The sequence below is a fragment of the Micropterus salmoides genome, unplaced genomic scaffold (assembly GCF_014851395.1).
Source record: "Micropterus salmoides isolate LMB-PRFRI ecotype aquatic unplaced genomic scaffold, ASM1485139v1 Ms_hic_scaffold_18, whole genome shotgun sequence".
NCBI classification, from domain to species: Eukaryota; Metazoa; Chordata; class Actinopteri; order Centrarchiformes; family Centrarchidae; genus Micropterus; species Micropterus salmoides.
The window spans coordinates 2,388,416-2,415,969 of record NW_024040928.1 but is presented as its reverse complement, the minus strand read 5'-3'; positions in this window follow the sequence as shown (position 1 = coordinate 2,415,969).

Genomic DNA, 27,554 nt, shown 5'->3' with positions numbered 1-27,554 from the left:
TTTCCTAGCCCTTGTTCCACTAACATTTGTTTCTGTGTTTCTGAAAAGCAGAAAGGGGTTCTTGAGTTTTTAGATCCAATTCCCAAACTACATGAGTATCTGCTTCTGTCCTGGTTACTAAAAATGTGAGTACTTCTACATTTTAGCAAAGAGAAAACAAATTGGTTTCTTTATGCTGGATACATGCATCTATTTCAGTTTGTTGCTTGAGTCAAGTCTGGAGGCCAGACCTGTGACTAATATTATAAATTAAAGCTGCATAATATCTCATACATTACATTATAGCGTATGATGTTATACAACTTTATACAATTTCTGATATATTATTACCCTGTAAAGTTGTTAAGTTCAGAGCAACACTAGCAGTCATTTGGAGTTGTTTGTGTCCACCTGATGAATGTAAGTCCAGTATTCACTCTCTTTGAGTCCTTTGCTTTCCACCAACTACTGACACTGTGTTAAGCTAGTCGCCAACTCTGTCTGATAATAATTGGTTCATAATTGGTTCAGTTGGTATAAGAGAGCCTTTTCCCCAATAAAACAGTTGGTTCTGCTGCTGGAAACAAGGTTGATGAGAGTGTAGTTTGTAGGGCTGGCCCGAATGTCATTTTTTGATCTTCGAAGATTCGATAGTAATTAACAGCGAAGAATCGAAGCTTCGTGTCTGCTCAGCAATGCCAATTGTTTAGACGTCTGTTGATAAGCAGGCTGTCGTATCACGAGCTACAGCTGTGTATTTGATAGACAGAAGCAGAACAGCAAAAGAAGGATGAATGCCCAATAAGTTCTGGCAATGACATGAGTGAGGGAGAATCTGATGGTGGAGAGATAACAGCGGACATCAGTGTGTGAGTCACTGTCTGTTTGTGTATGATAGAGAGAAAGAGAGAGCTCTCCGTTTTTTTATTCTCATAGCGTAGGCTAACTAAAACAGAAAGTTATTATTACCAAAACTTTGTTTTTAACTTTGTTACAGTTAGACTAGTAGACCCAAGTGCAGGACTAAGAGAGGGAGGAGTTAGATAAGAGAGGAATATTTACTGCAGGGTTGAAGCGATCGTATATTGAGCTGGGGAAGAGCGAGGCAGAGTGGAAGACTAGATGTGTGCAGAGCAGAGGGGAACCAGAGCTCAGAGTCCAGAGTGTGAGAGACTGAGCCAGGCAGGTCCAGAGCAGAATACAGGAATAGTTTAGCCTGGTGGGTCCAGGGAGACCAGGCAGGTTTGAGCAATATTTTCAATAGCAGTACTAAAACAACACCTTATTATGCAAAATTTGCTTTTAACTTTTAAAATAGGCTACTAAATGTTCTTCTTCTATAATAGGCCTAATATAATTATTTATATGTTTATGTTGCTGCTTGTTTGTTGTACCCTACAGTTTACTGATTAAGTTTGAAATGTAGGCTGTTGACTATTTTGATCTGTAATGAAATTAAGCAATTGTAAAATTAATACACCCCATAACTGCACCACTGCTGTTATCACTCCGTTTATTCATTTTGATTTCCCTTTGATGTAAACTGGAGCGTTTGAAAAAAACCCTCAATATTCAAATGTCAAAATTCCAACGGAATTTGACCCAACGATCGAATATTCAAATATTTGGGTACAGACCTAGTAGTTTGTGTGCCAGCAAACCAAAACAATAATCTTAAAAGAGACTAAAAAGCAACATAGAGCTGAGGGAAACTGCAGATTTAGGTATTACATATAGTAATAGGTAAAATTTCTCTGTGGTTTTGTCACTGTGAGCAAAACCTGTCACATTACACAGTCATTTGTTTAATTGGTAATATAACAATGTTCATGAGTACAGCTTTAAAATAAACTGAACAATCTCATATATCCTATTTAGTTTAACGAAAACAAATGTAATCCTTGTTTTTAACAAATGAACATAATAATGCTCATAGTTCAAACAGTCAGTGTAATGGATGTTCTTGGCAAAACACAACAGCTCCTGTAAATTACATGGAGAACACAATGTAAGCCAATCAAAATCAAGTCCACTCGTCTTGTGCTCATCCTTCTTCCTCTTTTGATTGATGAATTGATTTCACATATATGAAAAAAGTCCCACAGTCACTTGACATGACTAAAACAATCTGACATGGTTAAAATAATGATGGTTGTTTCATATATGAAGTAATTCCTTTATCTGAGCTTGTAATTTTGTCACTGAACTCTTGACTTGTATTTCACCCATATTATATTGTATGCTATGCTTACATTGTGCATTCTCAAGAATTGTCAACATGATCAGGGTGAACTACATGTACTCCAGTATTATTGTAGCAGATGTAAAGATCAAAAAGCCAGCGGACCCTGAGGTCCTCAGGAAGTTAGCACGTCAGTTTGATTTTCTATGAACACATCTCTTTTATTGCACTAAATACTATGCTGCTGTATATCATGCAGCTACTCTTGCTAAGTAGAATTACATCTGAGTCCAGCAGAGCTCCAGACACATACTTAAATACTGCATACTTGATTGCCTGTTTCCAGGGAAGTTACTGATGGGAATATATGGCTTGAAACTTGCGACATATGACATATGACATATGAATTTGATTTGTGGTTTTTGCATTATACAGTTATGCTTGACATGATTGAGAAGCTGAGGATAAAGGAGAAAGCTATGGTCAGTGGGTGACATTGTTTGATTTATCAATAATGTGAGGTTAACATAAGCAAATGTAGGGATGTAAAATCATTTTCTCCCTATTCATTTTACTCTAAATCTAACCCTAGCTGGGGGGTTTTAACCTTTATTTATTCAGGGAACTTCAATCAGAGCAACATCTTAGTTGAAGGATAAAGGTTAGCACTTAAGAAATTAAATAACGCTAACCTTCCTTAACCCTGACCTTAAACTTAACCCCTAAAACTTTACCCTAAATCCAAATCTGTCATACAAACCTTAAAGCATCGTTCAACTTTTTAAATAATGAACTCACATTCCACAATTTAAAATTCAGCTTCACAAAAGCAGACATACACTCACCAGTCACATTATTAGGTACACCTGTTCAATTGATTGCACAAATAGCTAATCAGCCAATCACATGGCAGCAACTCAGTGCATTTAGGCATGTAGACATAGTCAAGACAACATGCTAAAGTTCAAAGCGAGCATCAGAATGGGGAAGAAAGGGGATATAAGTGACTTTGAACGTGGCATGGTTGTTGGTGCCAGACAGGGCTATTGATCTACTGGGATTTTCACACAAAACCATCTCTAGGGTTTACAGAGAAAAAGTCAGATAAAGACAAAATATCCAGTGAGCTGCAGTTATGTGGACGAAAATACCTTGTTGATGTCAGAGGTCAGAGGAGAATGGGCAGACTGGTTGGAGATGACAGGAAGGCAACAGTAACTCAAATAACCACTCGTTACAACCAAGGTATACAGAACACCATCTCTGAACGCACAACACATCCAACCTTGAAGCAGATGGGCTACAGCAGCAGAAGACCACACCGGGGGCCCCTCCTGTCAGCTAAGAACAGGAAACTGAGGCTACGTTACACACAGGCTCACCAACACTGGACAATAGAAGATTGGAAGATCCAGCTTGTATCAACGGTTCAGGCTGGTGTAATGGTGTGGGGGATATTTTCTTGGCACACTTTGGGCCCCTTAGTACCAACTGAGCATCGTTTAAACCCGACAGCCTGCCTGAGTATTGCTGCTGACCACGTCCATCCCTTTATGACCACAGTGTACCATCCTCTGATGGCTACTTCCAGCAGGAAAATGCTCCATGTCACAATGCTCAAATCATCTCAAACTGGTTTCTTGAACAGTGAGTTCACTGGACTCCAACAGCCTCCACAGTCACCAGATCTCAGTCCAATAGAGCCCCTTTGGGATGTGGTGGAACGGGAGATTCACATCATGGATGCAGCTGACAAATCTGCAGCAACTGCGTGATGCTGTCACGTCAATATGGACCAAAATCTCTGAGGAATGTTTCCAACGCCTTGTTGAAATTATCCCTGAATTAAAGACGTCATATTATGCAAATTTTCGGTTAATGATTTTATTAAGGGGTTGTATCAGAACAGGTTTACTTGGTTTCATTTTCAAAAAACACCATATTTTTTCATACTGCACATTGCTGCAGCTCCTCTTTTCACAATGTGTGTTGACCGCTCTGTTTTAGCTACAGAGTGATGCATATCACTTCTAAAAGGTCTTTGTTGGGAGTTGCACATGCGCAGTACTACTAGCCAATCAGAAGTAGAGTTGGGCGGGTCTTGACAAGCCGGTAAACATGGCTTCAGTTCAGCTGTACATGTTCCCGAACCAGCTTAGCAACCTAGACTGGAGCAAGAGTTTCAGAGTAGCGAGTTATTTATTTGTATCAGATTTATATTTCATAATGGTTTAACTGTGCACTGTCTCTACATCACAGTAACAGCTCTATGTTCATTGACTGTGAGGAGAGTGGGGGTGAGGGGAGGCAGCAGGCGGACGTCTTGTCAGTGTGTGTGTGTGTGCTGCAGCTCAGTGTGTTTTTCCACCAGTGTTTTTGAGGGCGTGCCTGACTAGCCGCTGAGCTTATTGGTGTTACAATGTACACACAGTAACAAAGAAAAGAAGAAAAGAAGAAAACACTTTGCAAACCTATTACGTGCACAAAAAAGATATATTACACAATAAAGGAAAGGAAAAAAGCCAAGAAGCATAACACGACCTCTTTAAGGCAAAAGGGGGTCCAGACAGAGAAAAACAGATTTACTCATGGCTGAGAAAAGGGAATCAGCATGGCTTATTCATAGCTATATACAGTAGCTATAGCTATATATTTGGCAACGCTTCCCAGTCAGCTCGCTCTCATTGGCTGTTTTAACATTATGTCTGTACCGGATCATTTGGGCAGATAATCTGACAAGCCTCAGAACAGGGAACACTGGTGCTGCTCTCTACCTGCAGCAGCATAATGTTGCTTGAAACTTGGGTGGTGAGCTAGCCAACAAAGCTAGACATCAAACACTGCGAGAGCACTTACAGTAATGTTACTGATGTCCGAGTGTGTAAGTTTGCTAACATCAACTCGATATTTATAGCTAATGGCTAAACCGCTGTCTGTGAAACCTCTGATTTAGCCAGCTAATAACTTACTAACTGACTAGTCCAACAGCAAGAAGGCCAGCTCCTGCATCCTTTCAGCGCTTTTAGCTCACGCCAACGAGTAAAACCAGGGTGATATTTACTCTTGTCTGGTCACTCTGTCCGCCTCTCTTCTTCACAGCCTCTGCCATGATATCATACTGAGACTACAGAGCTAGCTTCTTCCAATCCAATCAACCAAATTTAATGAGCTGCAGCTAATTAATGACAAAGCTGTAAGTTGTGAGGTGAAAGAAGCACCACTCACTTTATGATCTTGAGTGGACTTTGTTTTTTTTTAGTTCAATAAGGGTGGTGAGAGAAAGTATCTAGTCATGTTATTTCCCAGTCCCAGTTCAACTTTCGTGCATATCATGTTGAATAATTGAAGTACATCAATCAACCTAGAATCAGGATCTCCAAAAGTGTATACTGTAGGCTACACCTGTTCCAGTGTGCCAGACACATATTTCAGCAGTTCATATGTTATGCTGCTCATCTCATTTTCAGGTTGTGTCTCTGGGCTGTGAACATTAATTAGCACCACTCAAAGCTGCAGTGTTTCTGCCTTCTCAGCCAACTCAAAGTACAGATCTCAAGTAAATCTTTGGTTATTTTTAACATTGGTTACAAATGTTGAAAGCTGAACACAAATGGATTTGATGAGGGAAATTATACTAGATTCACATTTTCTAACGAACCTCAACCCTAGCTGAAAGTTTCCATGTTAAGAACCAACATATTGATATAGGTCAAAATTTTGACCTGATGGTGGCATTAAAGGAAAGGTCAAGGGGCACAAAAACATTAGTAATCATAATCTGGGGGCCATGAATGTCCATGGAATGGAGTTTGGCGAAAGGGCTTACAGACAAAAATTGCTATTCGCATGCCCTGCTGCTAGCAGGGCAGCAAAGTCTGGGAAATAATTATTACTTTTGCTACCAGGCAGCTATTTTTGGTAATGGAAACATATAGGCCACGTGCCTGCACTGGGCAGTGGCCTTCACTATTAGATTTACTTATTTGATACATTTCTATTTGTCCTCCAATGCTGCACCTTTTTATTTGAGTTTGCTTGTTAAACCAGTGTCATCCTAAGATGGGGCCAGTAGGTCTCTCATCAGTGGCTGTAGCACAGGTCTGCCTGAGGAAGCGTTGACAGCTTTTCCTGGAGACAGCATATCTGTAAAGACAAAGACTGGCTTCGCTGGGATATACTGCTGACAACTCAAGCACAGCTACTATATGTGCTGCCAGCTTGGCAGTGGGGCCGAGGGAGGCGCTCATCCAAAAGTCTTTACATAACTTGGGCATGTTCCAAAAGTCGCTCTGCTGTTTTTTTACATGGGGACAGGTTGATCCTGGCAATGATGAATGAAGGGCTTATATAATGTTCCAAACAAATCAAATATGACTGAATTAAGGCTATTCCAGGACCTCTTATAACCTCTTAAATCTAAAATATTTTGTCAGGTTTTTTTGGAAAATTCATAATGAAGAAAAGTTTACTTCCACCTTAAGTTGTGGATGTTGAAGCTCAGCCTGCTGCTCCTCTAAGGTTTCCTAGCTCAGATTGTCTGGTTCTGCTATTTCATTTGTGACTGCCAAATTCAGATTATGACCTAAACAATTCATGCATGGCCAGCCTTACTGCCTCACTGCCTCTATACAGTGTTCGCCCCATTGCCTGTCGTGATGCACAGCATGTTCTTCCCATCCTGTTGCTACACTTAAAGTGCAAATCCAGGAGGCACAGACAAACTATCTGCGCAGTGACTGTGGCATAAAGACGCAGCCTACAACCTGTGATGTCAGGCACAAATCTTTATTGTGACAGTTATTTGAGGTCATGTAAAGTGTCCCTAGCATCATTCAGCTCACTGTTTTGGTTTCCCCGACCTGCAACTTTACTGTTATGTTTAGTCTCACCCTTTTTATCAACTTCGTTTCCACCAGGCAGCTACTTTCAGCGAGAAAGGTCCAATTAACCCACTGCGGGTCTCACTTCTTGTTACCTGGATATGTAAATAGGCAAAAGTTTGCTCACACACCAGCCATATCAACCATATAAGGCTTCCTGTAATATGGATTTTCAGTTTGTTATCCAGCTCTGCCCCCAAAAGCCCAAAAATAAAAAACAACAATGAAAGCAGCCTTAAGTTTCAGTTTTGATACCTTTTCTTCAGTTGAAGTGTGTACAGATAACACAAAGAATTCATTTACTTACAAAACCACATCCAATGTTTCTGTCATCCTCAAACTGAAAGGAAAGATCAAGGGAGAAAGCCTTTATAAATGAGGCCACATGTAGAGCACTCAAGAGAAGCTTGCTATTTACCTGACAAACATGTTGGAGAGCTGTGTTTACAATAATAAACTGATTGACACCGGTGCAGAGCAACTGTTTGGTCAAACATGAGAATAATCAATAGGGACTCTTTGTTTTGCTCTGCAAACTGAGTCCCAGAGTGGCCCTGTAAAATTTGGAACAATATTTGACGTGCTAATACTGTTTTGAGTGATCATCATTTCCCACTAGGACCACATAAGTGGGTAAACAAATATGAATTATGTGTGTGGTATAAACACTTTGGAGAGCCCTAAGGAAATTCTGACACTGTATGCATGTACATTCTGCAGCTCAGCATCACAGTCTCTTCACTTGCATTTTAATAAGCTGGGACTCTAGGCATGTTAAACAAGGCCTGACATGGTATCATTACATTATAAAGTACTGTGATGTCCATTGAACCAGATTTTTGTTGTTGCTGTTGCTGCATTTAATCAATGACAGCCAGGCTCAGAAAAGTGCTGAAAGGTCGTCAATGCACTGTGACCCAGTCTGATTAGTAATTGGTGGGAAATCTTTGGGATACTTTAGACTCTTACAAGAAGATGCAAAGACCATTACACCTCACAATACAAAATACGTAGTAAATGTTGCGTTGAGTAGCGAGGGCTAAAAACAACGGTCATTCTTGACCTTAAAATGTGTTAGTATGTTTTCAGTGGTGTATGAAGACCTTACATAATCAAGCATTATGTTTTTGTTACCTTAGAATGAGCCATTTCTATCTACAAACACTATGGCTCCTCTCCCATGGATGTCGCCGTTCCCTCCTTCAAATCTTTATTGCAAAAAGACAAATACAGTGTACATGGGACATAAAGAAGTATGCAGAAGAGTAGACAAATAAATAGGAAGACACAAATAATAAACACTTTTCCACGGGTAGTCTATATGATATTAATATTAAAATAGAACCATATGTTGACAATTCTCTCAGCCTTTTTGTTATTGGATTTAGAATTTAGAATTGCCATAAGAATTAATACATTTATTATAAAGTACTTATTTCTCCTGAGGAGCAATTGAATGCACAGTGAGCTATTTGTTGCAATTTGCAGCCCTCACTGTCAAAGATATTTCTGTGGCGTAATTGATGTAACTGGAAAAGGTAAGACAGGTCTAATTTGGAGTCATTAGCTGACCCCACAAATGTTTATATTTTGATGCTCATGCCAATGTTCATGCAAAAAAAGTTGTGACCTATCAAATGCAGATGTTTCCGTGCATGTTTGGTGAAGGTGATGATATTGCTTGATTAATTAAAGGTTTTGTAAATTAATGAGAAAATGATCATGAGAATCTGATCTTTGAGAAGCACAATCACCCTTTCAATGTCAACATGCTCATTAGACTTTGTATTTGTGTAGAAGTGACCCCTAGGAAAATGGTGACCCAATCATCTTGTGGGGACCATGAATAACCACGACAAATTTAATGCTGCTGTGGTCATTCATTTCAATATACCTTGACCAAGTCATTCTAGAATATTTGATCTGGTATTTGAACAAGGGTCTTGCCTCAACAACATCAAAAAGAATTCATCTTTAAGGGACTATGAATATTCATATCAAGTTCCATTGTGTTCTGGCAAGTAGTGGACAAAATATAGTGCTGCAAACCAAAGTGTGTTGGGACAGAGGGTCAAATGGACTGGCCAACAAAGCCATACTTAATCTGTGCTGGCCAAAGATGCAATATATATTGTAAATAGTTTTATTGTGTGGGTCTGTTAAGAGAGGAGCCACCTTCTTGTCAAGTTAAGGCCAGTATTGTCCAATCATCTTAACAGCAGTATGTGTCTAGAGCAGCTCTGGTGCAATGGAAATTCAGTATTTGATGAGTGGACTGAGCGTCCAGTTGCCAGAGGGCTGGAAAGCCCAGGCCAGTGGCACACATCAAACCCTGGCCCGGTCTCTGTGTGGATATCACAGTGATGAAGCAGAAGCAGACTCAGTCATGTAGAACTAATGGACAGGTGGGGATGAGAGCGAGGAGCTGCCAATCCAACCCCCCAAAAACAAAGCTCATCACATCTGCGCTCACACACACACACACACACACACACACACACAACCAAAATCCCAGGGAGAAAAAAAAAGTAGCAAAAGAGGTGAGCCAGTAATCAGAGAACACTTCAGCAGCTTAATCACCATCGCTTGTCTGATGAGGAAGAACACTTCTGGTTTTTGTGGGCAGGAGCCTTCATTAATCATCCTCAAAAGAAACACCACTCCACCACAACTTGAGCTGAGGACCCACTTTTCTGCTACAGTCTATGTAGAGCAGAGCCGAGAAACTCCAAGAAACAAATTTGGAAGGGGGGGGGAATTCATGCTCTTTTCCAATCAGTCCAATCAGCTTTGGTTAGCATCAGTGTCCAGAGGTTTAACGTTTCAAATGAATGTCAGACTTCCACATTCCAGTCAGGAGGGAGTTCATTATGACTGAACAAGTATTTTTTATTGACATGTGCACAATGAAGATGAGAAATGTGAGTTTTGGCAGTTAGACTCCATTGTGACGTTATCATATTTTAAAGGAGGTAGTGAAAATGTGAGTCAGGATGCTGAAGATCGGATGTGATGAACTGGAGGTGAATGGGGTGGTGGAGGGTCACAACGATTCCGCAGTTGACAGTGAGCAGAGAGGAGAACACATTTAAGTTTAACAGCAGCAGTGTGATTGGTTGATTCTACACTACAAGTGGTATACTCTTGATCACTTGAACTCTTTTCAAATAACTCAAAACAGGAAGAATTATGTTCTTTATGTAGGCATTATGTATGACCTCTGACATTCACGAAGAATCAAACTTTTTTTGATTGATTTCTGTTCATGAGTGAACATGACGTTACCCTGTATGTGGAGAATTTCTCTAGTAAAAAACGCAAAACATCTGTTGGTTGGTTATCTTTGGAATAAGTTTATTGAATAGGATAAACCCCTTGAGATGAACCATCTCGTTTTCGAGGGGATCCTAATATACAATACAATACAGAACAAGGGACAAATGAAACACATTACAATAATAAGACATAGACAATACTACAATCAACACACTACAACAAAGACAACAACATCAACAACAAACAAAAAAACAAAACAAACACAAACAAACCCCTTGACGCCTGAATTGTTTTACAATAAAAAAATTATAATAATAATAATTTGTGTTGCTTTTTATTTGCTTTCGGGCTGATGTTAAATTAAGTGAAGATTGTTAGAAAATATATAAATTCAGGTATGATGTAGGTATGATGCAAATTAGCGACAACAGGCAAAAACGAGAAGGTTCCTAGGTACTGTATGTATCGAATATGCACAAGCAGGCACTGGGGGAATACACGCGTTATCTTGGCTGCAGTTTGAAAGGCAAAGCAAATTCGCAACTATCGGCGTCAAGGGGTTAAGTTAATACAACCACTTGATAGCCACACAGAGGCTGTGAACAAATACTTGCCCGCAAAAACATAACATAGAATAAAGAATATAGTGACTTGTAAATTATATATAGGTATAGCATCATCTGAAAAATGAACAATTTAACTCAAAATAAGAAGATAAACTATTTTCAAAAATGGGAAATGATGTTAAAGATCGTATGTTTGACAGTAAGTTATTCCAGTCTGAAGGAGCCTTAAACATACTCTTTACAACTCTTCCCTGTTGCTTTTTTGACTATAGGAGTAAAAAAGAATTATTGTGTAGAATGCCTCAAACTATGGATTGAAGAATACGGTACCAAAAACTGTTGTGGACATGTAGACATTTAGTTGCAGCCAACGTATATGTATGTATATGTCTGAGTGAAGGCCATTTAAAGGGAGTTGTACATTACACAGTGATGAGTATTATAGGAATATCCAAGAGAAAATCTGCAGAGATTATTGTAAACTGTATTAAGGGGTAGAAGGCTGGTTTTAGATGCATTTTGATAAACAACATCAGCATAGTCAAAAAATGGCAATATCAGTTTATCTTAAAGAGTATTCAGAGAAGCAGAGAGAGAGAGAGGTGAATGAGTGGAGAATAAAATGTCTTCTTGATTGAGCTTGTGCTGAGCTTCATGTGGTGTTTGATTGTTTTGTGCAGAAATGCCATGCCATATTTCCTTGAGATAAACTCCCAAGATGACTCACAATACGTACAGTGGCAGGATATAATTACCCATCACATCACAGAGGGTCAAAACTCTGGGTGTAATTCATTTTACTTTTTCTGTGTGAATTTCATGACATTTCAAAACAAATGACATTCTCTATCACATGAAGTGGCCTTTAGAGAATAAACGCACTCACATGACTAAAGGTGGAGCTCATCAGTGACCCTGCAGTCAATTTGCAGGACACACACACGCACAAGGAGATGCAATAATCTGATTCAGCCAGGGAGTAGGATATAATTAATATCACAGTGTTATTTAATTAAACCTGTGCGTGAGTAAAGTAAAGGCACTGATGATTGTTATTTGCAAATGATCACACAGCCCAATTTCAACACTGCCCTCCTTTGAGATTAATTGTCTCTCTCTCTATATATATAACAGTGCTGTATATTTTCTCTTTCCTATTACTGCACAGTTGTGGCCCCCCATTTCTATTTTATAGAAAACATATAAACAGGCACAGATAGTAGCTCTGGGTCACACCCATACAATATACAGTGTATCAGTGTAAATATCCATGTTACAGTGATATCAAAGACAAGGCTGGCAGTTTATTTGTCTACTTTAATAAGACAGTTATATAATATACAGATTATATAGAGCCATGCTAAGATTCCTGACAGTTCAGGGTGGAGGTCACTATGTTGGTGTTGATGATGACAGTGGGATCAATAGCAGGGTATGATTTGCACGGGAGAAGACTTGACAATACTCAGCTTTAGGTAATGGGGGCCACCAATGGTGAAGATGAGGCATGAGACATGCATATCAGACACAAGAATGAATAATGAGTTTGTCTTTGTTAAGTACATCAGGTGTTTGTCTAATATCAGTACGCCTCTGGTATCAGCTTCTTTTACGTGTTGCTGATAACCCAGTCTGACGTCGGCATGTTTATGTGCTGTGATATAGCTTGTCCACATTATGTAACAAAATCCATACTGTGACTGAAAGCAATGTCCTTTTCTATTGATTGCGCAGTCTCCAAGTTAAAATGGTAATCATCAGTTAAGCAGAGGCCTGAAGCCCCCTGAATAAAATACAGCCCTCAGCTACACTTTTCTCAGACAGTGGACACCACAGGGGACCTGCAGATATTGATCCACAAAATATCCGTCCGCTAATTCGGCCCTTGTGTTCACTTGTAACACTGCAACACAGATCGACAATGCGGTTTGTTTTTTATCGTTCCACAGATGCTTATCTCTATCCTAGAGACATTTTCAATGGGGGGAAATTTAATAAAAAATCTGATTAACATTGTGCCTTAACACGTCTTATAAATGAAGAAGCAGCACTGCAACTGATGCCCTATAAAAGAGTTGGCCCTCAAGTAAGGAAGTCATGTCTGAGAAGTCTTCAAGGAGCATTGTGGCTGATGTCAAGTCATTCAGCTACTCCCCTCTTCATTTAGGCCTTTTTTGTTTCATCAGTGAAGTGTCTGCAAAATTCTGGTGCAGGCAGCAAGCCACCACTGACCTTAAGTTCAACTATTACTCCACCCTCCCACCCCCATATAACCCACAATATCAGGCTATTGCTGCTTCATATTCATGACACAGAGCAATTCTCAGCACATAAATAAGGCATTCTTATAAAACACTGCAATAATAACAACAATAATAACAACTTCCCTTTTGGCCAAATCTCAACCCTCAACCACTTAAAGGACTCTTGTTTTGCTTGTTTTTGTGTGGTTTTAATGCATAAATAGGACTTGGATTCCACTGCCCAGCTAGTGCCTCAGAGAGAGTGCAATTTTCATGATAGACTGTGTCTGCTCCATGCTGAGCCTTTTGTTTACGCTTATTTGTTTAAGCTGTCCTGTGTATGTATATTGAGAGCAATGCAAAATCCAGAGTCAAATTCCTAGTATGTGTACACCTACCTGGCCATTAAAACTGATTCTGATTCTGACACAGTATGTGGGCATTACAGACTAGCTTTAAATTATATGTACAAGCACTTCCTTCTGCACACAATTGATTCTGGTCCCAGTCTATTGTGTTCACTGCAGCAGACAGATGTTTTGCTTTTTTACTAGAGAAATTCTCCACATACAAGGTAACGTCATGTTCACTCTGGTATCAAGACTTATAAAACCAGAAATCAATCAAAATCAGCAGGGTAGAGATTTCGGTTTGATTCTTCGTGAATGTCAGAGGTCATACATAATGCCTACATAAAGAACATAATTCTTCCTGTTTTGAGTTATTTGAAAAGAGTTCAAGTGATCAAGAGTATACCACTTGTAGTATACCACTTCCAGCAGAAAGAACTTATAAAGAGCAACAGACGTGAGCTGAAAGGAACAGCACTGGGCATCACTGATCAGTTAGTTCAGTTTGTTTGTTCTGGTTGTTTTTTGCATACAGACTGACTAAGCACCCGTTCCATCGCACAAGGGCGAATGATTATCACTGCACTAATCAATGTCATTTGTGAAGTGGAGGTTCATCCCTGAAGAAATGTGGACATTTAAAATGAATCATAATGTCTATTACTTCGGAAGATTCGGGGCATTGGCTCACTGGCAAAGGTGCAAGGAACATTGTAAATTTATTTGTCATATTACAACAGGGTTGTAAAATGAGATGCAGTTTGTAGTTCTGTTGATGCCACAAAGCACCCCCTCCCCCCCTTCAGCTCCAGCAAACCAATCAACGCTGGTTGGCATGATTTAGAAACCACGGTATACTGTGAACACAGAGAGATTTACCATGTGGTGAGAGGCTTAATCAGCACTGTGTTAACTCGTTAGGCAAAGCTTAGCTTGAATGTAGCTTGAATGACCTCCATTCAAGCTACATTCTACACATAAAAGTCCAACACTCTTAAACTCAACAAGAAAACAATTTATGTTATGTGTTAAAAGGGATATGAAAAGGAAATTAATGATCTGATAGTGACGCATGTAAAAGGTCACGGAGTCAGAAAAAAACCCTTAGAAATCTTAATCTGGGGACTATGAAAATATATATATCAAATTATATTGAAATCCATCCAGGAGCTTTTATGCTTTAGACATAAGTTTTGAATGAATGGATAGACAATGTTTATGCTTAAAAGTCAAAGTAAAGATGTAAACAGATTTATTTTTGAAAGCATGAACTGAGACAAAGTTGCATATGCTGAAAAACAATACCTCCGTACATGCTTCGTAGCGTTTGAGTTTTTAAAACAAGCAGTTGAAGGTTTGAAGCCTTATCATAGCTCACATGATGGAAGGGAAGTGCCACAAGGCATCATTTTAAATTTCACATCAACATGACAATACATCTGACTAGTGTGACAGTGATTAAAGTAGTCTCTAACAAAAATTCCTGACTTTGCAGGATGATAAACTGCACTCTCAGCAGAGTATGTCTCTTTCTTGAATTCTTGAAACTGATAAGAGGCTTTATTGAGATGTATCTGTCCGTTATGTACTGTAAACATGTGTTTCCAGCATCTACCCGTTTCATCAAAATGAAATGCCTGCTGAAGCCTGTGTGGAAAGGGATTAAAAATCATAAGAGCATATTAAAGATTTCCCCCAAACTTGAATAACAAATATGTAACTTAAATGAAAATAGATAAAATTAGTCATTGCCTTCCAAAACTATCCATACAAGTAATTCTGACAATCTTATCAGCAGGATGAAATTGTTTGTGACATATTTTTTTGTTTAAATGTAGCCATTTTTAGTTTGGTTTTACATGATAATAGTGAAAACTAAAACAGAATAACAGTAAAGAATAAATGACTAAGGATAATAAAGTAAAGTCAGTAAATCAGTGATAAAATCAGTCATCGTGTCACGTTGGCCTTAGCCGACATAACACACTATGAAGCGGTGCAGACACTGTGCATTTTTATTGATCTTGTATATTGTGTTAACTCTCACTAGGTGTTTTGATCAGCCTGTCTGCATGGCCTGTGACTTCAGCCTGACCATGACCTTTGGGGATCAACTGACAAGCCACGACGTGGTGATCACACTGAATGTAAGCATGGACTCCTTGGCCGGTTTTGTGCAGTGAAAATGAAAATAAAGTTTATTCAACAAGATAGCTGCAACCTCAGGATGCTGATTAAAAACAGGGAAAGGCAGAATTATTTTGTTCTACTATGAACAGAAATTAAGAAGAAAAAAGACAAAGATGCAGAGTCTGATTAACGGCAACATGTAAAATACTACTCCAGTAATATAAAAACAAGCTCACCAGCCATAAGGAAAATCCCACTGGAACTGCTTAAAGTGCAGACAACTGACCAAAATTTCTGACTAGCCAGAAATCTATCTGATTGCTGATATATATATATATATATATATATACACACACATGTAATCGCATGCCGTATTCCATATAATCAGACTTCATTCAATATATTCAGACTTTCATTCAATATGTTCAGACTTCATTCCATATATTCAGATGGATAAAATTCATATATATATATATATATATATATATATATATATATATCCTGCGATGGACTGGCGACCTGTCCAGAGTGTACCCCGCCTTTCGCCCGATGTCAGCTGGGATTGGCTCCAGCCCCTCGCGACCCTGTATGTAGGATAAGCGGTTGACGATGGATGGCTGGATGGATATATATATACAGGTGCTGGTCATATAATTAGAATATCATCAAAAAAATTATTTATTTCAGTAATTCCATTCAAAAAGTGAAACTTGTATAATGTGTACATTCATTCCACACAGACTGATATATTTCAAGTGTTCATTCCTTTTAATTTTGATGATTATAACTGACAACTAATGAAAACCCCAAAATCAGTATCTCAGAAAATTGTGAAAAGGTTCAATATTGAAGACACCTGATTCCACACTCTAATCATCTAATTAACTCAAAACACCTGCAAAGTCCTTTAAATGGTCTCTTTTTAGGCTAGTCTAGTTCTAGTCTAGTTAGTCTAGTTCTGTAGGCTACACAATCATGGGGAAGACTGCTGACTTGACAGCTGTCCAAAAGACGACCATTGACACCTTGCACAAGGAGGGCAAGACACAAAAGGTCATTGCTAAAGAGGCTGGCTGTTCAGAGCTCTGTGTCCAAGCACATTAATAGAGAGGCGAAGGGAAGGAAAAGATGTGGTAGAAAAAAGTGTACAAGTAATAGGGATAACCGCACCCTGGAGAGGACTGTGAAACAAAACCCATTCAAAAATGTGGGGGAGATTCACAAAGAGTGGACTGCAGCTGGAGTCAGTGCTTCAAGAACCACCACGCACAGACGTATGCAAGACATGAGTTTCAGCTGTCGCATTCCTTGTGTCAAGCCACTCTTAACAAGACACAGCGTCAGAAGCGTCTCGCCTGGGCTAAAGACAAAAAGGACTGGACTGCTGCTGAGTGGTCCAAAGTTATGTTCTCTGATGAAAGTAAATTTTGCATTTCCTTTGGAAATCAAGGTCCCAGAGTCTGGAGGAAGAGAGGAGAGGCACAGAATCCACGTTGCTTGAAGTCCAGTGTAAAGTTTCCACAGTCAGTGATGGTTTGGGGTGCCATGTCATCTGCTGGTGTTGGTCCACTGTGTTTTCTGAGGTCCAAGGTCAACGCAGGAAGTTTTAGAGCACTTCATGCTTCCTGCTGCTGACCAACTTTATGGAGATGCAGATTTCATTTTCAGGACTTGGCACCTGCACACAGTGCCAAAGCTACCAGTACCTGGTTTAAGGACCATGGTATCCCTGTTCTTAATTGGCCAGCAAACTTGCCTGACCTTAACCCTATAGGAAATCTATGGGGTATTGTGAAGAGAAAGATGAGAGAGCAACCTGGGCTCTCATAACACCTGAGCAGTGCCACAGACTGATCGACTCCATGCCACGCCGCATTGCTGCAGTAATTCAGGCAAAAGGAGCCCCAACTAAGTATTGAGTGCTGTACATGCTCATACTTTTCATGTTCATACTTTTCAGTTGGCCAACATTTCTAAAAATCCTTTTTTTGTATTGGTCTTAAGTAATATTCTAATTTTCAGAGATACTGAATTTGGGATTTTCATTAGTTGTCAGTTTTAATCATCACAATTAAATGAAATAAACATTTCAAATACATCAGTTTGTGTGTAATGAATGAATATAATAATATAATCCAAGTTTCACTTTTTGATGATATTATAATTATACGACCAGCACGTGTGTATATATATTATTTCTTAAATGGCATGCCATAATATATGTTGCTTGCTAATATATGATGTTTGTTTCCAGGTGAGGCTGGGTAAATCGTCTGTTCTGAAGCAACTGAGATAAAACTAGGAGTAAACTATGAGGGAAACTCAAAATGTTGTGTTTTACCCATAAACAGTAAACCATTAAAGCAAACATGGTTGTCCCTTCTCTGGTTTATTCAGAAATTCATGTCCAATTCCACTATTTCTTTACCCTATGCAAGCTACACATCTCCGTGGCGCCAGGAGGCTCCGCTAGAATCTCAAACTAACCATTTTTATCCAAATCAAACACACATTAAACACCAAGCATCTAAATGAGCTTATATCACAACATATATCACTCTGTGAACACTGTCCATGGCTGCACTAATGATGGGTACTTAATTGACTCAAACCTTTTAAAATGAAGCAATGCAATGCACATAGCAACAATGTAAATAACAGGCTATTCGAAAATAACTTGAAAATTGCAACATATATTTTTATGTATATATATATATATATATTATATTTTTTTTTTCTTGAAATTTTGAGGGTTTAGCTGAGAACAGCAGCAGCCTTCCCCCTTGTTGACTGCTGCTTATTAATATTGGGATATATTTCATATTTTTTTTATCTGATGCCAATTTTATTAATTCTTGATATCATTATAGAAAATTCTACTTAATCATAGCTTAGATGCAAGTGTGGATATGATGAATCTTGAAATTTTTAGCCTTTGCTGTTTCTGAGCCACTGCATTAATCCATGTTCCATAAGGCTTGTGCGTAGTATTGTCTATTTCCTGAGCCAGAGAGTGAATAGGGCAGACAGTGAGGAAGAAGGATTCATGAATAGTAATGCACTGAACAATTGCAATGAGACTTTTAATGGTGTGGGATAAATCCATAACATAAGCCTCACCTGCTGGGAGACTTGCTTCCCAAAGCTGGTGTCATCCCTAATAATGTGTAGATGCAAAACAGAGGAAAACATTAATCAGAAATGTGCCACTGTCTACAAACCCTGCAAATGCTTTGTTTCTAACAATCAGAGTGAAAGACGACATGCAGCAACACACAAAAACAAAGCTTCAGTCCAATCCATGATGCAACACTAATGCCCCAGTTCTGGCTTCATTCAACTTCGGCTACAGTGAAATAAAGATATGTTTTCACTCTGAAATTGATATGAAGGGTAGCTGAGCATATCAGATAACAATGAGTTGTATAAGCATATTCAGCCTGTCAAGGGCTGGTGTATGTTCAACTTTTTTGTTGACATTGAAGCAAAACAGACACTGAATGGAAATACATATTTTCCGTGCTCAAGTTAAAGAGAATCTTTGAGGATAGACATGTGGATGCAATGGGCCTGCTAGCAACACTGGTCAACTGGTTGAGTGTGTGTGTGTGTGTGTGTGTGTGTGTGTGTGTGTGTGTAATTAACGTCGTGAATGACAGCTGTACACATGCATTTGTTATGATTACATTACAAATTAAGATCAAAAACTAGCATTTTTTGCAACTAGTGCAACAACACAAGACATAGCAATATTACTAGTCCAAAAGAAAGAAGGCCAGCTGTGCTTCTGTCTTGCAGCCTTTTATTTCACAAAGCTCTTGCCAAGCAGCCTTGGGCTTGCGGTCACTCTCTTCTTCTCTTCACTTCTCTTCTTAGTCTTTTGTAACTATGTCATCTTGCTTATAGTGGGAAGAAAGCATCTATGTGTTTTGTTTTCTACAAGACAGGCACAAACAATGTATTTTCTTGTTTAATTTCAAGGACTTGGTTTTGCATGGCATTGACAAATTACCTATTTAGTTGTTACGGTATGGGACCTTGTTATTTTTTCCTTTAAGGAACAAAGAGTCACTCCTCCTACTTGCCATTTGAACTGATCCCTGTCCTTTCTACAAAAGCATCTGACACTGTTACTTCTACACTTGAAAATGTCCCGGATTCTGCATATTTGGTACATGAAAACATGCTTTGGCTGTTGATGACATTCACAGTGATTCCTGCTGAATATTTCTGTCTTCGGTGGAGGCGATGCAGGCAGCATGTGCAGTGTGCGGGCCTTTACTAGAACAGAGCCTGATGGATTCTGGGGGTGTTAACGATCTTCCCCATATTGTGTGTGACCAGGGCACAGCTGGGACTGGCCAAGCACAGGTGACAGCTCCCACCTGCAGACACGACACACATCTCGGAGTTAGCCACTACATTTAGGCACAGATCAGTACAAGCAGTGTCATTTTCAAGAAAGAAATTATCCGGATTTTTATTGTTGTTATCCATTGTAAAGGAGAAAAACAGTCATGACCCCTCTACCAGGAAGTTCATCCAGAGTCATGGTGTGAGGTAAAAGGGGAGGAATTCTCATATGACAGGCCTGCCTTCAAAAGCCAGTGTGTGACCCTCTTGACCTCCACACGATCACCCACTGGCCTCTGTCAGAGCCAGCCAAAGTGATTTATGCAGCATCAAAATAACGTGAAGTGTGACGCCTCTAAGGGCCGGGGCTGGATGGCGCTGCGGATGGGTGTAACAGATATCCCCCTTGGAAGTTTCTCCAGATCTCAGAGAGGCCATTAGTGCTGTTTTGAACTCTAAGCCCAAACATGTTAAATGATACAGGCTTTCAGAGAGACAGACAGTCACAGTGAAGGTAATGACAAGACATCCTTTCCCGTGGATGGCCTGGCCTGCATGACTGTTCTAGCATTATCTTGACTGATGGTGAAAGGAAAAATAGAGTCAGTGTTGAAGTGGTACACCAATGCCCGAGGCTGTTGTTGGGTTTTGGATGCGTCAAATTCCCCAAAGCTTTCAGTTTTGTGACCGTTTCCACCCCATGTCTTGGTCCAGAAAACATGGCACTTTGACAACATACTATATGGCTGAGAAAGCTGAGATTTAGATTCAAGGTTTTAGATACAATATGAAGCTGGTGAAGCTATGACCTACTCCTCATTGGAAGTAGTTAAGCTAGAGCAACACTACACTGTCCAAAGTAGCCAGTCAGAACACAAGCTATGCTGAGAAAATATCACACTAAACAACAGAACAATAATAATAATTATCACAATATAATTTTCCTCAATAACAAAAAATGTTTGATTTAATTCCTCTGAATCACGAAGGAAGCAGCGCTTCATTTTTCTATTTAGATATTTTTTTGCTAAGGAAAAGTGGACTGAAAAAAAGTGCATATTTGTTGAAAAAGTTTTGAATGATCTACGTCAGATCTGTGAAGTAATCCACTGTTTGGCAAGTGTTCATCATGGTCTGACCATAAAGATCATTTTAAAACCACATTTAACCATCTGGCTTCTTCATCTTTCACTCAGGAGCAAAAATCAGCCTTTAAACTTGAAAGAAATAATGATAATTATTGATTTCAATATTATGATTTTTTTTTTTTTATTGTGATAAAATGTTGGCCATATCATATCATATCATTGGCTAATGTGTTAGAAAACACACAGAGCAACATTAGCATTCCTTCGGAGTCATGTTTCTGTCTACCTGAATGTTTGTCTGTCTGCTGTGTGGTTCCATTAACGGCAGCATACTGCAGGTTTATCAGAGCTGTCTTGCGCCTCCTGCTAGAACCAAGGTTGACAAAGGCAGAGGTCATGCCTTTGATGTAGGAGACCAGGATTCGAGACCCCCTGTGACACATCCACCAATGTGTCCCTGAGGAAGACACTTAACCCCTAGTTGCCCAGAGGTGTTTGACCTCTGCAATTGTAAGTCGCTTTGGCGTCAGCTAAATGAGTTAATGTAATGGGATGTAAAATAGAAGAATAATTAGCTAAAGGCTACGGAGAGGAGGAGAACCAAAGAGTTGGTTGATAATTGTATGTGGATCTGTCACTTTGACGAGACCTTTTACATTCCGTGTAGTTATTTCATCCACTGTCCATTGTATTAGTTGAGCTTCGAGTTATTTGTGTCAAAATATCTGTCGACAAGACTACAGTGCTTGTTTACAAAGGACAATAAGCGCTGTGGATCGCAGACTTTCGAGGACCTCTCCAAACCATGCAAAATTAATGAATAGCCCAGCACAGATAACAGCGCTACATTTTTAATGTACCTTGTCACCAGTGGGGCTACCGCAGCATTCTCCAGAGACATCGATTAGCAGGAGATGGAGTGACAGATGACACCCCCAGGGAGAGCAGGAAAGAAAAGAGTGCTGTTACGGCTGTTGTCCACTGAACACATCGATATGTCATTAAACAATGACAGCGCCTCAGGCTGTTTAATGAAGTGTTTGCAATGTGATTTGGTTCATAATAGCAGAGGCATTAAGGAGTATCAGGTCCCCACTATACCTCCTGTATACTAAACAGCAACCTGTGCCAAAGCCTTATAATGCACAATTACCAATACTGTCAGACGGGATGGGGAAGATGAAGCTGGTGAAAGCACTGAGTTGGCAAAGCCAAGTGCTACACAGAGAGAAAAAGAAGACACTGCATAACTGCTTCACCTTCAACTGCTATGATATTAATTATAACCAGGCAGCAGGTATTTTATTCTCACCTGTTGGAAATAAAGTAAATAAGCAAAGCTGGTATTATGCTGGTCACACAGCAGGACTTGACTTTGGGCCAAAATTTCAATGTCCACAAAAGGGCACCATGAACAATGGTATGTGTTCTGTGGAATAGGAGGTGTATCAAGATGATGTTTGTGTTCATGGAGCTGAAAGATTAGTTAAGCCAAACACTACTCTGTGCGCCAGGTGAGAGTAGTGGAAAAGCAAAACAAAAGAGTGGAATAAGGTGTTTCTTTGGAGATAAGGAAGTGTTTAGCTGAAACCACGTGTGGATTTCTGTGCTGATGAGTGATGTGTGGTTTTCATGCCGCCTCATTAGTCTTTCTGTTTGAGGCAAATCAGTTGCATGGTCCAGCGGCATTACATTAATTTAGTGGAAGGAAAAACCACAATGAGAAATGCTGAAGAGATGAAGTGACAACAGGACCAGACTCATACGTTGGACTAGCGTATGATTGAATAGCAAATTGCAGCCAGTTGTGTCTTCCTTTGCTGATGAACAGAGGTGCCTCTCAGACCACAGCTACATAAATTGTCTATAAAGCTAATTTAATACATCTCCAGTTTTTAATGTCCTGAGGGGAAATGCCTTGCTCCTGCCAATGTTAAGCATCCTTGCTCATATACTGCCCTTGGGTGATCGCTACCCCCAATCATTTTGTGTTTTGTGTTCTGGATCTCAGACTGTCCTTTAATGTTGAAAAGCTTTAGTGAGTCCTTCATAAACATTAATATAGCATCGCAATTTTTTCTATTCCCAATCAAACACTGTGAACTTCTTCGGACAGTGAAATACTGATCATGCTCGTCCAAGGAATCTTTTCCGGCTCTCTGCCCTGTACCAATACCAGTACGCTTAAAGTGATACTGATACCAGTAGAGTACTTGATTAGATACCTTGCATAAAATGCCACCTTTTGAAACCATAGTAATTGATTGGCAGCCTATTATTATTTTCATTGTTGTTATGGACAAGCAAGGTGTTTTATTTTTTCCTTGTTTCAAATAACTGTTACGTAAAGTAGTGGGAAATTGTATCACATCGTCTTCATCCTAATTAGGTCATCCTCACAGGTAGTGCCGCGATGTGGTTACAAAAAGTATCGATTTTACAAAAAGTATCGATTGAAGTACTGGTTTGACTGGAGACATTTCGATTCTACTCGATAATGGTCTGTTTCGGTCGATAATGGTATCGAGTAGCGATACCCATCCCTATTGCTTGTATTTCTACACTTCTCCACTGTATTTTTACTCAACTACAGTTATTTGTTAAAAACCAGTTAATAGTTACTTTGTAGAATACAGTTAATAATACAATATTATCAACAAATAAAACATTTTATATTACTATAGTTTGATCTTCCCACGGGGGTTAGAATCAGCTCCACCTTTACATGCTAATCTAGAATATATATTATTCTGAAATGGGCCATTTTGCATGATGGGTGCTTTTGCTACTTTGGGTTTATTTTGATGTTAGTACTTCTGCTTAGGTGAGGCGGGTCTTTTATGTTGTTTTTGTTTATGGTTGTGACTTTTACCATGTCAACAGGATTTTGTAGTCAAGATGTCCTGTAGCAAAGTTTCTACAACAGGCTTTGTTAAAGGAGACCTATTCTGCTGCCAAGCCCAGACATATCTGGTACCTACACCGGCCCCCAGAAGCCCGCTTCAATGTACTTTCTTAGTATTTACCTGTGTTCACGCCATGCACACAGAACATATTGTTTTGCAGTTTTCTAAATCAGTGCTATATTTACATATATTTAATTATAGACATATTCTCAAACACAAAGAAGGGCAGCAGGGGCAACAGGTGACCGTACGACTGCAATGTGGAGACCTCGAGAAGTGATTCTCTATCTTTGGTTCAGTGGAACATCAATGGATTGATTATTGATTACCCAGATATTATTTCACTAAAGGAAAAGCATATATCTGGTGATAGTCCTATCTGGCCATTCTTGATTTGGAAATAACAGAAATAGACATACATTATAAGAGCTCAAAGGGGCTCAGCAGGAGTTCACGGGAGTTCACTTTAAGAAGTTGTGGACAAATACATGGACGGCATGATTGGAGTACGAGATCTGCAGTACAGTTTTGTGATTTTCTCCTGTTATTTGTACCTAGAAGGATCATATAAGGGGAAGACACTGTAACAGATTTTTTGGCTTAAATAGTTGGATTGCTGAGAAAGAGAACTGTATTAGACAATGTTCCATTTATAGCTCCCATATATCTGAGTAGTAATAGTCGTGGTGAATCTAGGGTTTCTAAATTCTGTGTTTTACATGGCAAATAAATCCAAATAATAATGACTTTACACCAATATCAGTAAGAGGACAAGCTGTGGTGGACTATATATACCACATATATATATGTGTATATATAACACCCCATGACTGTCTGGAGTCTTGTGTTGATTTCAAAGTAATTATCTCCACAGATCTTATGAACAGTAATGATGCAACCTGCATTGATCTCATTAGAGAAGATGTCACTTACCTGATCAGGGTTTATTGATTTTAAAATTGAAGGTTGGTATTCAAATAAGGGAGGAGGAAGGAGAACATAACAGCTGTTGAAACAAACAAAAAAGATCTAAAACTTTTCATGACAATTTACTATCCTCTAATATGTGTTGCCCTGCATTGTTAGAGTTCATTAGACAACTTGAAATTTGTAAAAGTACACAGAGTAGTGTTGATACATGGTATAATGAGTTCTGCTCTAAGTAAATTTTAGAAATGGAAAAATGTCAGCCATTAAGATTTGGTTACTTACAAACCAATAAGTTTTGGAAAGAAAGTGATAAATTGGGACCCAGGATACTGTAGAAAATATCTATAGGCATTTTTCCTCAGTAATTAATAATAATAATGATAATTCTTATTATTTACAGAGCACTTTTCATGTTCCATGTTACAAAGTGCTTTTATAAGGGTAGAAAAAACACACAAGTGATAAAAAAAAGAGATAAAACAAGAAACAGATAAAAACAAGAAAATGTTTTTAAGGACTTAAAATGCAATACAAGACAAGAATTAAAAGACAGGAAAAATAACGTCAACTAAAATCAGAAAAAGGTTCTCCAATAAAAGTATGTTTTGAGAAGAGACTCATTGACACAGCCGACCTGATTTCCTCAGGCAGGCTGTTCCAGATCCTCGGGCCCTGACTGCAAACGCTCTGTCCCCTTTAGTTTTAAGACGGGCCTCTGGGACAGATAAAAGACGTCTGCCCGAGGATAAGGCACATGCCGGTGCATACAAGACTAAAAGGTCAGAGATACAGCAGGGAGAGAGGCCATGAAGAGCCTTAAAAGTAACCAATAAAATTTTTAAATCTATTCTAAAACATACAGGGAGCCAGCATAATGGAGCTAAAACAGGGGTGATGTGATAACGTTTTTTGTTTTGGTTAAAAACCTGGCAGCTGACTTCTGGATAGTCTGGAGTCAATCAAAATATTTTGGTTCAAGCAAGTAAAAAGGCTGTTTCGTGTGAAATGGTCTCAGTGTCCTTAAAAGGTAACATTATCATATTTTTGCTTTCCAAGATGGTAAAAACATGATTGCACAAGCTTTGTGGTGTGCTGCTCAAAACTTGAGGCGGTGAAGGATCACAGCACGGGGTGTATAAAGAGAAGAGAACTGGTTACAGAAGCTCACAAGCCCCTCTGCAGGCTTCCGGGAAATTGTCCAATCAGGAAGTGGCCTTTTAGGGAGGGGGGCCTTAGAGATGTTCTCATATCATCAGTATTTATCTTAATCATGGAAGTGAAGTGTCATGAATAGAGAGGATCCAGACACAATAAACATACTCTTGTAAAGTGTATTTTTAGAATAAATAAAATTCAGTCAAATTAAATCATGTAGAGCAAAGGGTGATGGAGTTCCCAGGAAAAGCAATGGGGACCAGTGGTTGGTTGTTAGGTTTGCACATTCACAGCTCATTTACATTTCTGGCTGGCTGATGATTGGTCTATTTAAAGCCCCCCCCCTCACTGCTCGCCCACCCAGTCAGCCCAGAGCACCACAGTCACATGAGAGCTTTCACTGAGAAATATTGGCAACTCTCTTCAAGAGAGGCCTGTCTCAAGTCACTAGGCACTTACAATAAAGTCACTAAATTGGTCTTAAAGTCTCAAACTGTAGTGAGAAAGTTGCTAAGTTATACATAGCCATATATGAGGTAATGTCCTTAATCCACTATTTTTCCAGTTAAAATCAGTCACCTTGCAAAAAACACACATTAATTAATTAAATACATACTGTCTCTGTTTAATATTAAAATCCTCAAGGTATGAATCCATATTCAATTTTCAAAGTTTCTTACCAACCTAGATTCCCAAATGCAACAAAAGAGTGTTCCTTTGACATGCATGAAGGGACATTACCATTAAAATTATGAATTTTGACAGTAGTTAGTAACTCACTTATTCTGAATTAACTTGTTTTCTTTCATTAGTATATTGCTAAGACCTCATTAAGATGTCTCCATGCGTGTAAAGTTTTCTGAGTGGCTGTTTGCTGTCCCCAGTGGTCAATACATGTTGTTATTGTGAAAATAACTAAATAACTTACTAATAAAACGTACATTCATACAAGAGATTTTTTTATTTAGTCTTGTCTCTCTGCTCACTAGTTTGAACTGTCTCTGTTAGAAAAAGTTGAGGTCAAATACATCTGTGCACCAATCAGGATTCAATAACATTTGAATCAGAGTCTGATTCTGTAAATAAAAACACACCTACACAGTCCTGTTGAAGCTAATTAGCTGAGGGTTTGTTTGTTTTTTTTTTACTTTGATTGTTGCTTATGTAGCCAACAGTGTGTAATGTTTCAGAGAAATACTTCAGATTTGAATCCAAGTTTTCAGGGGCTCTTGGCACAATAATTAAACTTTTTGGTAAGACAAGCACAGTTAGTATAAGCACTGTATTAGCTTTTATCAGCAGGAAATGTGAGTCTGTAGGCAAACAGATTGTGAATACGCCACTTGGTCTATAATTAACTGGGGTTTTATTTCTCAGCACTACATCAAGACACAGACATAGTTCATCAATTTTCTGTAGGAAGATAGCATAATTAAGCACTTCCTTTAGCTCCACAAATAAACAATCATTACTCATGTTTGCATCTGGATGGACATGTGGTGGCCAAAATAGAAAT